A 15,407-nucleotide genomic window follows, 5' to 3' on the forward strand; every position below is an offset into this window, starting at 1 on the left:
AAATTTTTTCCCCTTACATCCATTTAGTACTTTTCTTCCATTTTTTCTTTGTTTCCTCTTTCCAGATCTCCCACTCGTCTCTCCTCTCAATTTTCGCTGCTGCTGCTGCTAAGTCACCTCAGTCGTGTCCGACTCTGTGTGACCCCATAGATGGCAGCCCACCAGGCTCCCCCGTCCCTAGGATTCTCTAGGCAAGAATACTGGAGTGGGTTGCCATTTCCTTCTCCAATGCATGAAAGTGAAAAGTCAAAGTGAAGTCGCTCAGTCATGTCCGACTCTTAGCGACCCATGGACTGCAGCCCACCAGGCTCCTCCGTCCATGGGATTTTCCAGGCAAGAGTACTGGAGTGGGGTGCCATTGCTTTGCTACCTCTCCCCAGCTTACACCTTTCTCTACGACTTGCTCTTCACACTTGTCCCCTCCCTTCACCCTTTGCTCCCTTCACCTCTGCTACTCTGACTCTGTAATTTGCATTCCCTGAGCGAACCTGCAGAGGGCAGGATTCTGGCTGGAAACTATCTCTAGATCTTCCTTGTAGATCATTTAACTAAAGGTCCTTGCGGTGTGTTCACCAAAACGTTAGTTTTTCTGGGTGGGGGGGGGGGGGGGGGGGAGGGGGGGGGTGGGGTGGGGGTTGGGTTTTTTTTTTTTAGTCGGTGAACAGATTAAATGTGACATACTGTCCTTGTCAACATTAAAAATAACTCTTTAGGTCGGGTGAATTCTTACTGAATAGGTAATATATTGGGCTTCCTTTGTGGTTCAGATGGTAAAGAATCTGCCTGCAATGCAGGAGACCCAGGTTTGATTCCTGGATCAGGAAGATCCCATGGAGAAGGGCATGGCTACCCACTTCAGTATTCTTGCCTGGAGAATTCCATGGACAGAGGAGCCTGGCAGTCTGCAGTCCATGGGACCGCAAAGAGTCAGACAAGACTGAGGGACTAACGCTTTCACATTCACTTTTCAGGTAATATATTGGGTAAAGTGTATCAACAGAACCAAATAATGCAATAGTCAGTGCTGTGGGCTGAAGGTTTGTTCAGGTTGTTCTCCCAAAATTCTTATCTGAAATCCTAACCCTAAAGGTGATGCTATTTGGAGGCTGGACCTTTGGGAGGTGATTAGGTCATGAGGCTGAGGCCCACCATGATAGGCTTAGTGCCCTTATAAAAGAGACCCCAGAGAGTTTCCTCACCACTTATTCGTCATGTGAAGACACCCCAGAACATGGCTGTCTATGGACCAGGAAGCAGGCTGTCATGCCTGTGTGCTCAGTGATATCTGGCTCTTTGCAACTCCATGGTCTATAGTCCACCAGGCTCCTCTGTCCATGTGATTTCCCAGGCAAGCATACTGCAGTAGGTTGCCATTTCCCTGTGCAGAGGTCCTTCCCAACCCAAGGATCGAACTCGCATCTCCTGTATCTCCTGCATTGGGAGGTGGATTCTTTACAGCCAAGCCACCCGAAAACAGGCTCTCACCAGACACTGAATCTGCCAGCACCTTGATCTTGGACTCCCCAGCATCCAGAACTTTGAGAAATAAATTTCTGTTGTTTATAAGTCTTCCAGTCTCCGGCATTACTGGGTTGTTACAGCAGCCCAAACGCACTAAGACAGTCAGTACAGAAACATCTATGAGGAAAAGGAAACTTCTTGCAGATGAGGCAAGATCCATTTCCTGATACTGCTGGAGGCATTTTTACTTGCAAGAGAAATTCAATACAACACACAGGCGACCCTCAGCACAGTGAGGAAATGGGAGCCCCGTTGTGCGGCCTCCCTCCTGTTCTTACATCTCTTCTTCGCTTCTGCTACCACCCTTCAGTGTGTTGGCAGAAAGCAGCTTGCACTGTGGAAGATTTCCATTTTATGCCGTGCTGCCCTTATTCCTTAAACATCCTCGAAAATGATTTTCTGCATCATAACAGGAACACGTACAAGTATCTTGGTGATGACACAGAAAATCTGAACACTTCAGCCATTCTGTCAATGTTTGAGGGAAAAAATATTCCTGACCCAGCTCCAGCTGAAAAGCAACTTGCTGAAACATCACCTAAAACAGGAGGTTCCAATTCATTGGAACTCAACTTATTACACGCTTGAGCAGCTACTGGAACAAGAAAACGCTGTGCAAGGTTTTGCTGGCCAGGGTGTGAGAACCAAAAAAAAAAAATAAGAGGGGGAGACATTCTTTGAGCTTTTACTCAGTGGAGGAGTTGGACAAGCTCAGGGGCTCTCATCCTCCTCCTTGAAAGGTCACTGCTGACCAAGGCCAGGCTGGACTAAGTACTGGACAACTGAGCAGGTATATGGACCTCTTGGTCTAATCAATTCTAACTTAACTTGAAGTCAATAAAATACTCCTCAGGTTCAGAGCCATGCATGCTTCATAACATCCTGGGAAAGAAGGAAGTGTTGGGGCAGGGTTATCTTCTTAACCCACAGTTCTCTACTGATATTCTAACCCTCATTCTTGGATGCCTCTGACCTCCCTTTGCTATGCAGTGCTTAGTCACTCAGTCACATCCAACTCTCTGCAACCCCATGGACTGTAGCCTACAAGGTCCTCTGTCCATGGGATTCTCCAGGCAAGAATACTGGAGTGGGTTGGCATACCCTCCTCCAGGGGATCGTCCCAACCCAGGGATCAAACTCAGGTCTCCTCACTGCAAGTGGATTCTTTTACCATCTGAGCCACCAAGGAAGACCCTGACCACTCTAGTGAGGTTGACTTAAACCAAATCTGCATGGAACCCCAATTCTTTCCTCTCTTCTCAGGGTCAAGGGCATCTCAGGAAAAACAAAGTCTCTTCAGTTTATTTTGAAACATGAAACCCCATTGTTTCCTCTCAGATTCTAGTTAGTAATCCAATGGCAACAATTGCCACGTTCACTGGAGCTGAGAAGTGGTGGCAGAGGTGATAGAAGCAGTTGAGATGGTGAAGGTCCTGTGTGTTTCAAAGGTTCATTCTCATGCACACCAGAGCTGAGAGCTTCTTCCCTCTGAGATGCACAGTGAACTTCAAACCATCTGGCTCCTGGTCCCCTGCATGGATGTCCCAGAGTTGCTCAAATTTCTGGCAACAAAATGATTATATCTTAATAAAAATCAATACACTTAACATAGTTCATATGCATACATGTGAGCTAAGTTGCTTTAGTCATGTCCGACCCTTTGCAATCCCGTGGACTGTAGCCCGCCAGGCTCCCCTGTTCATGGGATTCTTCAGACAAGAATACTGGAATGAGTTGCCCTGCCCTCATCCAGGGGATCTTCCTGACTCAGGGATCAGACCCAGGGATCAAACTCGTGTCTCTTATGTCTCCTGCATTGGCAGCTGGGTTCTTAACCACTAGAACCACCTGGGAAGCCCATAGTTCATGTACCAATATCTAAAAGACTGTCTCCTTTTTACAGTTTATAGGGAAATGGTTGGTATAAGGCAAAGCAAATTAGATGAGCAATGCCCCTCTAGCCCTTGAGATTTCAGCAGTTGATCATTCCAGCCATGCTTTTGCTAAAATCCAGTGTTCATTCCAAACCAGTGGCTGATGGCCTTGTCTTTAACTGTGTCTGTCTTAGTTTTGCATTTACTGGGAAACATATTTCACTAAAATAATCACTTGCAACAGACAGTGTACACACACACCTATAAATACAAAAAGTCAAGTCCTATAACACAAGGCTCTTGCTTTAAAAGTAAGGTCATGTAATTTTAGATATATTGTCCTTTTCATCTAAGATTCAACTTGAAGATCCAATCCCTTCAAGTTGTTAATTTTAAAAGAGAAAACCAACTCTGTATTGCATTTGAGTCACCTTATGCCATACGCTTCATCAGGCTAAAGCTTTCAGATAAGTGCTGGCCAATAGAAATATGGCATAAACCAACTGAGCAATTTAAAATTTTCTAGTAGTCATATCAAAAATGATCAAAACAAACAGCTAAAATTAATCTTAACAATACTTTATCTAATCCAATCGGTCTAAAATATTGTCATTTTAACATGCAATCAATACAAAAAGTTGTGATTTTTCTTTACACTCTTTACTCTTAGAAAGCTGATGCGTATTTTGCTCTAAAAGTGCATCTCAGTTGGAACAAACTGCATTTTAATTCTGAATAGACACTGGAAAGCACTGTCCTAAACAAAATAGATGCCCCAATCGGCATGATGATTAGATGTCAGTTGTAATGATGATGATGTAGTAGAAATTGCCTGGGTTTTAGTCCATCAAGACCTATTTTCAAATCCTGACACCACTGTTGATTTTCTATGTGAACTTGCACAAATCACTTAGTATCTCTGAACTTTAATCTCATCTTTGAAACAAGAATTTTAATTTCTACATTTCAAAGGATTATCATGTTTAAGAAACATACACATATGTAAGGTGCTTAGTGCAATAGACAGCACACTGTAGGAACTCAATAATAGTTATTTAGCATTATTGCCATCATTCATGAACTAAACACAGATAACAATGACTATAAAACATGTCTTTTTTTAATTTGGAAAAAACTCTCTTTTAAGCTGTTTTTTTAAATTAATTTATTTTTTAAGTGAAAGTGAAAGTCATTCAGTCGTGTCCAACTCTTTGTGACCCCATGAACTATACAGTCCATGGAATTCTCCAAGCCAGAATCCTGGAGTGGGTAGTGTTTCCCTTTGCCAGGGGATCTTCCCAACCCAGGGATTGAACCCAGGTCTCCCACATTGCAGGCGGATTCTTTACCAGCTGAGACGCGAGGGAAGCCCTTTTAATTGAAGGATAATTGCTTTACAGAATTTTGTTGTTTTCTGTCAAACCTCAACATGAATCAACCATAGGTATACACATATTCCCTCCCTCTTGAACCTCCCCCCCAGCTCCCTCGCCATCCCACCCCTCTAAGTTGATACAGAGCCCAAGTTTGAGTTTCCTGAGACATAGAGCAAATTCCCATTGGCCATCTATTTTACATATGGTAGAGTAAGTTTCCATGTTACTCTCTCCATAAAAGTGAGGTGAAGTAACTCAGTCATTTCCGACTCTTTGAGACCACATGGACTGTAGCCTACCAGTCTTCTCCACCCATGGGGTTTTCCAGGCAAGAGTACCCGAGTGGGTTGCCATTTCCTTCTCCAGGGGATCTTCCAGACCTAGGGATGGAACCCTGGTCTCCCACATTGCAGGCAGACGCTTTACCCTCTGAGCCACCAGGGAAGCCCCACTCTCTCCATAAAGAACTCTTTATTTCTAATTTTATCTACAGAATATTCTAATCAAGTCAGCATTTCTGTATACTATTGGCTGCCCTTTGTTTTGTTGTTATCACGGTTAGAAATAGTCAATCTAAGAAGGTAACACTGACAGAGCTAGGACCCCATGACTTTTAAACCCCTAAGGAATAGAGACTCTCAAAAAGCTGTTACTTTTAAATGGCGAGCACCTGGACTTCATACACTGCAGCTTTCTGTCCCATCATAGGATTGCCTGAGACTTGTGTGTACTATTCTGTTCTGGAGTCATAGGGGAAGACCCTACCTGTGGGATTCCCTAAGGAAAGCAGACATCACCCATGCATGGTTTTACATAAAAGGAGATTGTGAAATAGTAAGTAAAATTTCACTTGTGGCCCTTCAGTTCAGTTCAGTTCATTTGCTCAGTCATGTCCGTGAGATAGTAAGTGAAATTTCACTTGTGGCCCTTCAGGAGGTTCATTTTAGAAGAGGACAATATCTCTTTCTCTGTTAGGGGATTGGGAAAGTTGAGAACTTGGACTCCAGAGAAGAGAGATATGACAAAAAAAAATCCCTCCCAATAAGGCATGAGAAAAGACCAGGACAGAGAGAAGTCCCCCAGACAGATATATCTGGAGGGGGTTAGGTGGGCACATCCTGCGAGGGGTCTTATCTAGTATTTCATTTTAAACTTCTCTATGTTACAATTTCCTTCTCATGCCTAGTCTTCAGTAAAATCTTGTAAATATTATAATATGGATTCAGCTCTCATAGTGGGAAGTGTAAAGTGAAGGACTAGACCCATTTCTAACACAGAGTGATACCAGGAAACGAGGGGTGGCCTCCAGAGAGACGGTGAGCCTGAGATGGCAGGAAGTGAGCCGCACTGGGTGTCATAATACAGTGGCAAGAACAGGAGCACCAGGCTGCAGGGGGAATGCTGGCTAAGGGGGGCACGCATCCATGATAACAGATGGGGGAGAATGTTAGCCTCCCCTCAATTCAGTTCAGTCACTCAGTCGTGTCCGAATCTGCGGCCCCCATGGACTGCACCACACCAGGCCTCCCTGTCCATCACCAACTCCCAGAGCTTGCTCAAACTCATGTCCATCGAGTGGGTGATGCCATCCAACCATCTCATCCTCTGTCGCCCCCTTCTTCTCCTGCCTTCAATCTTTCCCAGCATCAGAGTCCTTTCCAATGAGTCAGTTCTTCCCATCAGGTGGCCAAAGTATTGGAGTTTCAGCATCAGTCCTTTCCATGAATATTCAGGACAGAACTGAACTCCAAAAGGATGAGCAATCAATTATTATAAAGTAAACTTTTAAAAGAATTGTGGCAATATTGTCTAGCACATCCTATGGGAGGCTTGAACACCCTTGCTACATAGTGGGGAAATACTAACTTCTCGTCATTTCTCACACAGTTGTATATTCTTGGACAAAGTATTCAACTTCTCAGACCTGCAGTTTGCTCCTCCTCAGAATGAGGGAATTGAACAAGGTGGCTTAAAGTTTCTTCAAGATATACAATGCTGATCACTTCATGACTTGAATATCAGCCACCTAATGTGTTCGGTGAGTAGATTCTAGATTTGGACGTAGCCTCATCATTCAAGTTTAAAAAGCCATTCGATAACCTGATTCTATATAGGTGGCAGAAATATCCTAAATGCACACTTGAATCAATTCAAGGAAGATCAAGTTTAATAGATCTAGTGAAGATTTATAAAGTGATTTTTAAAAAAACAGCTAAAAAATAAATGTAAGTCAGGGGATGTTCATTTCACTTCATTGGAGCATGGCAATGTCAAGTTTTGTTACACCTGGTGCTGTCGTAGTTGTTCATTCGCTAAGTCATGTCTGACTCTTCAACCCCATGGACTGCAACATGCCAGGCTCCTCTGTCCTCCACTATCTCCCAACAGATTCATGTCCATTGAGTTGGTGATGCCATCCAACAATCTAATCCTCTGTCACCCTTCCCCTTTTGCCTTCAATCTTTTGCAGCATGAGAATCTTTTCCAATGAGTCAGCTTTACACATCAGGTGGGCAAAGAATTGGAGCTTCAGCTTTAGCATCACTCCTCCCAATGAATACCCAGGACTGATTTCCTTTAGGATTGACTGGTTGGATCTCCTTGCAGTCCAAGAGCCTTCTCCAGCATCTATTCTTCAATGCTCAGCCTTCTTTATGGTCCAACTCTCATATGTGTACATGACTATTGGAAAAACTGACTAGATGGACCTTTGTCAGCATAGTGATGTCTCTGCTTTTTATTAATAATATGCTGTCTAGGTTTGTCATAGCTTTCCTTCCAAGGAGCAAGAGTTTTTAATTTCATGGATGCAGTCATCCTCCACAGTGATTTTGGAGCCCAAGAAAATAAAACCTGTCACTGCTCCACTTTTCCCCCTTCTATTTCTCTTGAAGTGAAGGGACTGGATGCTATGATCTTAGTTTTTTTTAATGTTGAGTTTCAAGCCAGCTTTTTAACTTCTATTCCACCCTTGTCAAGAGGCTCTTTGTTTTCTCTTCACTTTCTGCCATAGAGTAGTATCATCTGTATATCTGATCTCACTGCTAAGTTACTTCAGTCGTGTCCGACTCTGTGCGACCCCATAGCCATCAGCCCACGAGGCTCCCCTGCCCCTGGGATATCTGATCTTAGATTAATTCAAATCCATGTTGGTATGAGGAAGCATATAGTAGGTTCTAAATGAAAGTGGAATGAATAAAAAATTCTGCCAAATTCAGTTGACTCTTGATGCTATTAAAATTATTTCTTACCCTTCAGTTTTTAATCTTACTACACCATTACAGCTGTTTCAGTGCTCAGAAGTGAAAGATTATTCTTATTTTAAAATGAGATATGATATGCCATCACAAATGATATCAATGATAAAGAAAAGAGGTGTGTGGACATCTCAAAAGAAAAAAACAAAAAAAACCAGCACACCTACACAGACAATTCCCAAATGAAATGGGGGGGGGGGGAGGTTTAAAAGAGTGTTATCAAAAGAAATCACTGGCAAGGCTATTGATCAAGGTAAGATATTAAAATGGTCCATGGCATTGGGAAGGCCACAGATTAGAATACCAAAAAAATCTAAAGATAAGTACAAGGAGTTTTCTTAGCTTAGTTTGAAGCTAGAAAAGGGAGCAAAGGAAAAGTGACAGCTTAGAGAAAATGGCTTGTTAAAGTCTAACGACTTGGCAGAAGGACAGAGGTATGAAATTCCGTGTTTCATTTCTTCTCCATAAAAGAATATACTATTCAATCTGGAAAGGGTAAATAACCATAATAAAAATAAACATAAAGTTCAGATAGTTAAAACTTACAAAAGCTCAAGTTTCCAGGTCCTACAAACCCCATCCAGGGTGCTCAAAGAATGCTTGGCTGTCACCACTCAGCCACTGTTGAGGAATATTAAAAAAAGGAGAAAAGCTAAGAGGTTGAGAATGGGAAAATATTATGCAATTTGCCAAAAGAATAAAAAGTGGATTCACAGGATGGTAAATGAATCCTGCGGTAATCCAGTCTGAATTAACAACTCCACGATTTGTAAACTTTAAGGAAAGTATGTGGTGGTTTTACTAGAACCAGGAGGAGATCATCAAGAATGTACTGAACCAATCTGGCTCTAACCATTATTAACAAAGTTGCTCAGAAAATAGATTATGAGCATGTCAAAGGCATAGTTTCTGGTCCTTAGCAAAACACTTGAAAATGCCCTAATCTTCCCTTTAAGACAAAAAGAATAAATATGGGATGGAAAAAGATAGAAGGTAAGTTAGTTCATAATTAAAGTCACAACATCAAAAAGTATTTATCGATGGCACGTGAAAAAAAATTCCATCCTAATCAATATTCTTATCACTTACCAAGGTTAAGACACAGGAAGCATACCTATTCAATTTAAGGGAGACACAATGTTAGGAGAGTTAATCAAAGCCCATATATTTGTCAGAACTCTTGATTACCAGGGACAGAAGCTCAGTTTAAGGTAGCTTCAGAAAACAAGCTCTCTCGGGTGGGGAGGATAACTCACTTAAGGCATAGGTGGATGTAGCTGCTCGTGTAATGAAATCAAGCTTCAGACACTCTACATCCTGGCTCTGCTTTCCTTTATGTTTGCTTCATTTTAAGCCAGGTCCTCCCAAATGAGATGAAATATGACATTAGATTCCCAGATTTATTTTCTACCAGCTCAACAACCATAATGGGAAGAATGTCGCTTTTGCTCAAGAGTTCTAGTCAAAGCCCTGAGTTGCTTATTAACCTGACTTGGGACATGTGCCATCATAGAACCAACTACAGTGATTTAATCCTTTAATTTTCCTTGTAATTTCCTTGTAATTGAAGCTTGAAGGACCCATCCACTCAAAGTCCAAGGAGGAGAGGAAGTTGTTCTTCAAAGAGATTCAATGCAAGCAAAATACAGCAAAACAAGTACACCAAAAATAATAAGCTAAAGTAATGGTTAAAAAAGCAAGATTAAATAATACATTAAAAGTCCTGAACTTGATTTAAAACAATTACATAAATTTTAGATGAAGATAGGCCACATTTGTCAACAAATGATTCATGTGAAAGAAATTTAGAGATGATGTAGACAATACACTCCTTGTGAAGCAACAATGTATTGAAAAAACTGGAAGAACTAATTCAATTTTAGGTTGCCTTAATAGGAAAATCATAACCTAATTATGGGATGTTATGGTCCCACTGTTTTCTTCATAAGTCAGACTGCCACAGCTGAACGTGACATCTTAAAAGGACATTCCCAAGCAACAGAGCATCCAGAGGAGGCTCACTGGGATAAAGAACTAAAAGCTTAAGGGGAAGACCTGAAGAAGTTGGAGATTTCCATCTTAGGAAAGGGTAAACCAAATAGCAATGTTGAAATGCTTAAAAGGCAATCATATGGACTTAAGACTGACTTTATCTGTGCTACGTCAACAGTAGGAACTACTGTGTGCTATGAAATTAAAAGGAAATAGATTCTGGAACCGTCGAGTAGTGCAGTGCAAATAGTAGTACCCTGCAAAACAACTGGCTACCTTGAGGTGAAGTGAGCTTCTCTCAAGTGTAATTACAAGGATGCTGTAGGACTGTGTTAGGAACTAGTTATCTGACCCAATTCTTGAAGTTTATGATCCAATGATTTCATAAATGTTTGGTAACTTCTCCATGATGGAAAAGTCAACAGGAAATACATAAACTTTCTTATTTTTAAGAGTGAGAGAAGAACCAGGCCCTTTGGATCTGTGATATGAATATGACTCAGGGAATTCACCACTCTTGGTGACTGGAAGAATTTCAGTACTGTGTGGAAGTCAACTCCACATTGAAGACCCTTGTAAACAAGACACCAAGGGAATTGAAGATTTGGGCAAATGTCTCATCACCTTGGCACCATCAGGCATTTGTCACAAATCAACGTGTGTTTTAAATGAGTTCAACATCACTATCTGACAATTACTCTATTATCTACTTTTTCTGAGAAATAGTTCAAATTTCTATTAAAATAATTTTTATCATCCATGAATTTATTTACTAATGTTATATTCAATACAAATAGTGTAAAAATGTAATAAAGTATCCAAAAATGTTTTATAAATTATCAGAGTATATACATGTAGGGCGTCCCCACTGGCTCAGCAGTAAAGAATCTGCCTGCAATGCAGGAGATGCAGGTTCGATCCCTAGGTTAGAAAGATCCCCTGAAGGAGGGCACAGCAACCCACTCCAGTTTTCTTGCCTGGAGAAGCCCATGGGCAGAGGAGCCTCTTGGGCTACAGTCCATAGGGTTGCAAAGAGTCCGACATGACTGAAGCGACTTAGCATGCATACACATATATATGTGTAAGGAATTATTGTAATTATTACTCATTCTACCATGACTTAGATAATGTAGAGTTTGTTATATGCTAAAATTTTCTTTATAAAATTATGAAGATTCACTAAATCCTTGAAAGACACAAAATAATCAGGTAAAGGATCATATTCATCTGAACTAAGAACTAGTTCTAGACTAAGGAGATGCTACATCAGTAGTGTGTACTTCAGAGAAGGCAATGGCACCCTACTCCAGTACTCTTGCCTGGAAAATCCTATGGATGGAGGAGCCTGGTAGGCTGCAGTCCATGGGGTTGCTAAGAGTTGGACACGACTGAGCGACTTTCACTTTCGCTTTTCACTTTCATGCATTGGAGAAGAAAATGGCAACCCACTCCAGTGTTCTTGCCTGGAGAATCCCAGGGATGGGGGAGCCTGGTGGGCTGCCGTCTATGGGGTCGCACAGAGTCGGACATGACTGAAGTGACTTAGCAGCAGCAGCAGCAGCAGTGTGTACTTAAATGTCACTGAATAGCCCTAAGGATGAAGTGAAATCTTGTCCAGGAAAAGTGTTTTGAAATACATTGTATAAATCCAAAATCAGGATATTATCATTCTGTTCTCATTATTAGCAATTTTTCACTATCCTACTATAATGAATTAGCTGCAGAAACATAGATGTCTAGGCTAGGCCAACTGTACCTGATAATTAATATCTGAATTCTGGCACCCAGAGTGGGCAAAATCAGGTAACAGTTTCCTTACCTATGAGAGGTTGAAATACATTAAATCAGCTTAATTATTAACTATTACCAGAGGACATGATCTTAAACATAGGGAATTTGTGGCCTCTCTGTATATCACAAATCACCCTTTTAATATCCCTTATGTTACCAAATTGCATGGTAAAAGCTCTAGATCAATAATAAAAGTAAGTATGTGGGAGACCTATATTAAGACTACATCTTTAAAAATAAATCGTTGAAACCATTTTAAGTCTCCATTACCATAATTGCAAAAGGCCAATAGGTAGGATTCATAAAGCCTAAATATTCTATAGATTTATGTTAGTGGCTTTTGAACAAGATGAATCTCATAACCTGGGGATGAGAGCAACAGAAAGCTGAACCTTCTCATTTTATAAATGAGAAAACAGAGGCTCAGAGCAAATAAGTTCCTTAACCAAAGGGAGACTGGACTTAGCAAGAGACTGAAATTTTTAGGAAAGTTTTTAGGAAATTTTTAGGAAAGCTTCTCAGGAAAGTTTTATTTATTCTTAACAGTAAAATCTGACCACATATTTAATAAAATCATCCAATAGATCTATAGTCCTTTCTTTTATGGTCACCATCCTCATCAGATGTATATTATTAAACACATAAAAGGAGGCCTGGTAGAAACTGGATGTTACATTTGAAAGGTCATGATTTATCTCCATCAATAGCCAAGATTATAATCAAAAAGGGGTATAACTGCTCCTCTCTTCAGCCATATAGGTTTCACTGGTGGCTCAGCTGGTAAAGAATCTGCCTGCAATGTGGGAGACCTGGGTTCAATCCCTGGGTTGGGAAGATCCCCTGGAAAAGGGAAAGGCTATCCACTCCAGTGTTCTGGCCTGGAAAATTCCATGGATTGTATAATCCATGGGTTGCAAAGAGTTGGACATGACTGAGCGACTTTCACTTTCATACAGCCATATGTGCTTACTTCCATTCCAAGTGTGTAAGGAACCAGAATCACTCTGCTGCATGAGCAAGGTCTGCAAAGAAACGTGTTCATGCATGCAGAGCTATGGAGATATGAAGGACTTGTAAGAAATGGATGGTAAGTAGGAAATATTGACCTTGCTTCTACTTGGGGTCAAAAAATGCAAAGAGATTCTTTCATATATTTTATTTCCCTGGGGAGAGCAAGTGACTTACTTTAAAAAAAAAAAAAAAAAATCCTTGAGCAATGCAGTCTCTCCAGTTTCCAGTGGTGCTTTTTCTTCCTAAGCACTATTTTACCTCAAAATAATTCTTGCACAGTTCAAAAGCAAAAAGGAAAATTTGGGCAAAATCTAACCCGGTCAAGATGGATGTTAATTGCAGTGTTATAATACTAATTTGTGCATCCTTACTCAACCATAGGAAACTCATAATGACCTCATTTAACATTCTGAAAACATTTTTAGACCTTTTATAGGTTCAAATGGAAATAAATATAACTATATGTGTGGAATTGTCATTTTAATCAAATTAAATTTTCCAATTAGAGAAAGAACTCTTGTTAAGATCACCCATAATTCATATTCATAGGAGACTTCAGTTCAGGTTATAGAACTCTGAAAGACCATTTGGGACAAGAAATTTGATTCTTGTAATAATATGTTTATAAGTTTTTGGTGATTCTATTAAACACAAAAACACTATTTTGTAATAATGTATTAATGACCCATAGTTTGAATCTTTCAAAATGCCAGCTAGTTCAGAATTCAAGGGTCAAAGACTGGATATAATTAGAAAGTGAATAAATATATTCCTAAATTGCATTATGTGTTTAAAAGATACAAAGAGTTAAAATTTTGCTTCTTATGACAAACCTAGACAGTGTATTAAAAAGCAGAGACATCACCTTGCTGACAAAGGTCCATATAATCAAAGCTATGATTTTTCCAGTAGTCATGTAGGGATATGAGAGATGGACCATAAAGAAGGCAGAGAGCCAAAGAATTAATGCTTTTGAACTGTGGTGCTAGAGAAGACTCCTAAGAGACTCTTGGACAGCAAGGAGATCAAACCAGTCAATCCTAAAGGAAATTAACTTTGAATATTCATTGGGAGGACTGATGCTAAAGCTGAAGCTCCAAAATTTTGGCCACCTGATGCAGAGAGCTGACTCATTGGGAAAAAACCTTGATGCTGGGAAAGATTAAGGGCAGGAGGAAAAGGGGATGACAGAGGATGAGATGGTTGGATGGTATCACCAATTCAATGGACATGAGTTTGAGCAAACTTCAGGAAATGGTGGACAGGGAAGCCTGGTGTGCTGCAGTCCACAGGGTTGCAAACAGTTGGACACAACTGAACGACTGAACAGTAACAATAAATGAAAACGTTGATACTTTTTCAGTGCAATTTACTCAATGCTTGTCCAGGCTGTTTTTTTTTTTGTTTTTTTTTTTTTTAAGTACATGGCCTTAATATCTATAAAGTGTAAGTAAGAGGAACTAAATCAAAATAGAAAGTTGAATCTGATGAGCTTGAAGCATTTAATAATATCATTAATAATAGATCCATAAACTATGTCCATTTAAATACCAAAGTTGAGTTCTTAAGCAGAATAAATAAATATACTCGGTGGAATCAAAGACTTTTTAGGATGACTCATTACTTTCAACCCTGACGTTCAGCTAATGATGATACATTACATTGCATTTATTTCACATTGCATTTATATTACATTAGGAACAATCTTTATGACCTGAAATTCAGGATTTTTTTAAATTTTTTCTTCCAAACTTACACATTTTTTTAACATTGGAAATCAAAAAGCACAAATCTGTGCACTATAATTAACATACTGCCTGAGGTTTATAAAATTCAGAAAGCAAGAACTTCCAGGATTCCTGAAGAGATCTAACCTTACGAGACAGATGGTCTGCAGCCATCTCATCAGCAGGCTTAGAATTGGGTCTAGGTAGAGGAGGCTGTGACCCCAGATGTATGATTGGAGGGGACTGGAAAATGTCTTCTGTTCCACCCCTGGCCTATAGTATTCATTATCTGCTTTTTAAAAAATTGCATTCTTATAGCTCAGGGCTGTATCTGCCAGAGTTCCCTGTCACAACTCATCCCCCACATGACTGAATACATTTGTTCACAAATATTTACAAAGTACCTACCATGTTCTAAGTATTATTAAGAATACAAAGATGTATGGGCCATAAGACTGCAGAATACTAGCAAGTGACAGAAAATTAGGGACAGAAAAGCTTAGGTTCAAACTTTTTCATCACCTTTTACTGGCAATAAGATCATGGATAAGTAACAAAGTCTTAGCTTCCTGAGCTGTAAAATGGGAGGATGATAGACGCATATCTCAGGACTGCTGCTGCTGCTGCGAAGTTGCTTCAGTTGTGTCCAACTCTGTGCAACCCCATAGACGGCAGCCCACCAGGCTCCGCTGTCCCTGGGATTCTCCAGGCAAGAACACTGGAGTGGGTTGCCATTTCCTTCTGGGTCATGATTAACTGACTAAACATATGGAAGGGACTTAGGAGAGTGTTCTGCACATACTAAATGTTGAATAATTATAGATATTACTATATATATATAGTAGATATATATTACTA

Source organism: Bubalus bubalis, chromosome 22 (genome assembly GCF_019923935.1).
Source record: "Bubalus bubalis isolate 160015118507 breed Murrah chromosome 22, NDDB_SH_1, whole genome shotgun sequence".
In the NCBI taxonomy this organism is placed as follows: Eukaryota; Metazoa; Chordata; class Mammalia; order Artiodactyla; family Bovidae; genus Bubalus; species Bubalus bubalis.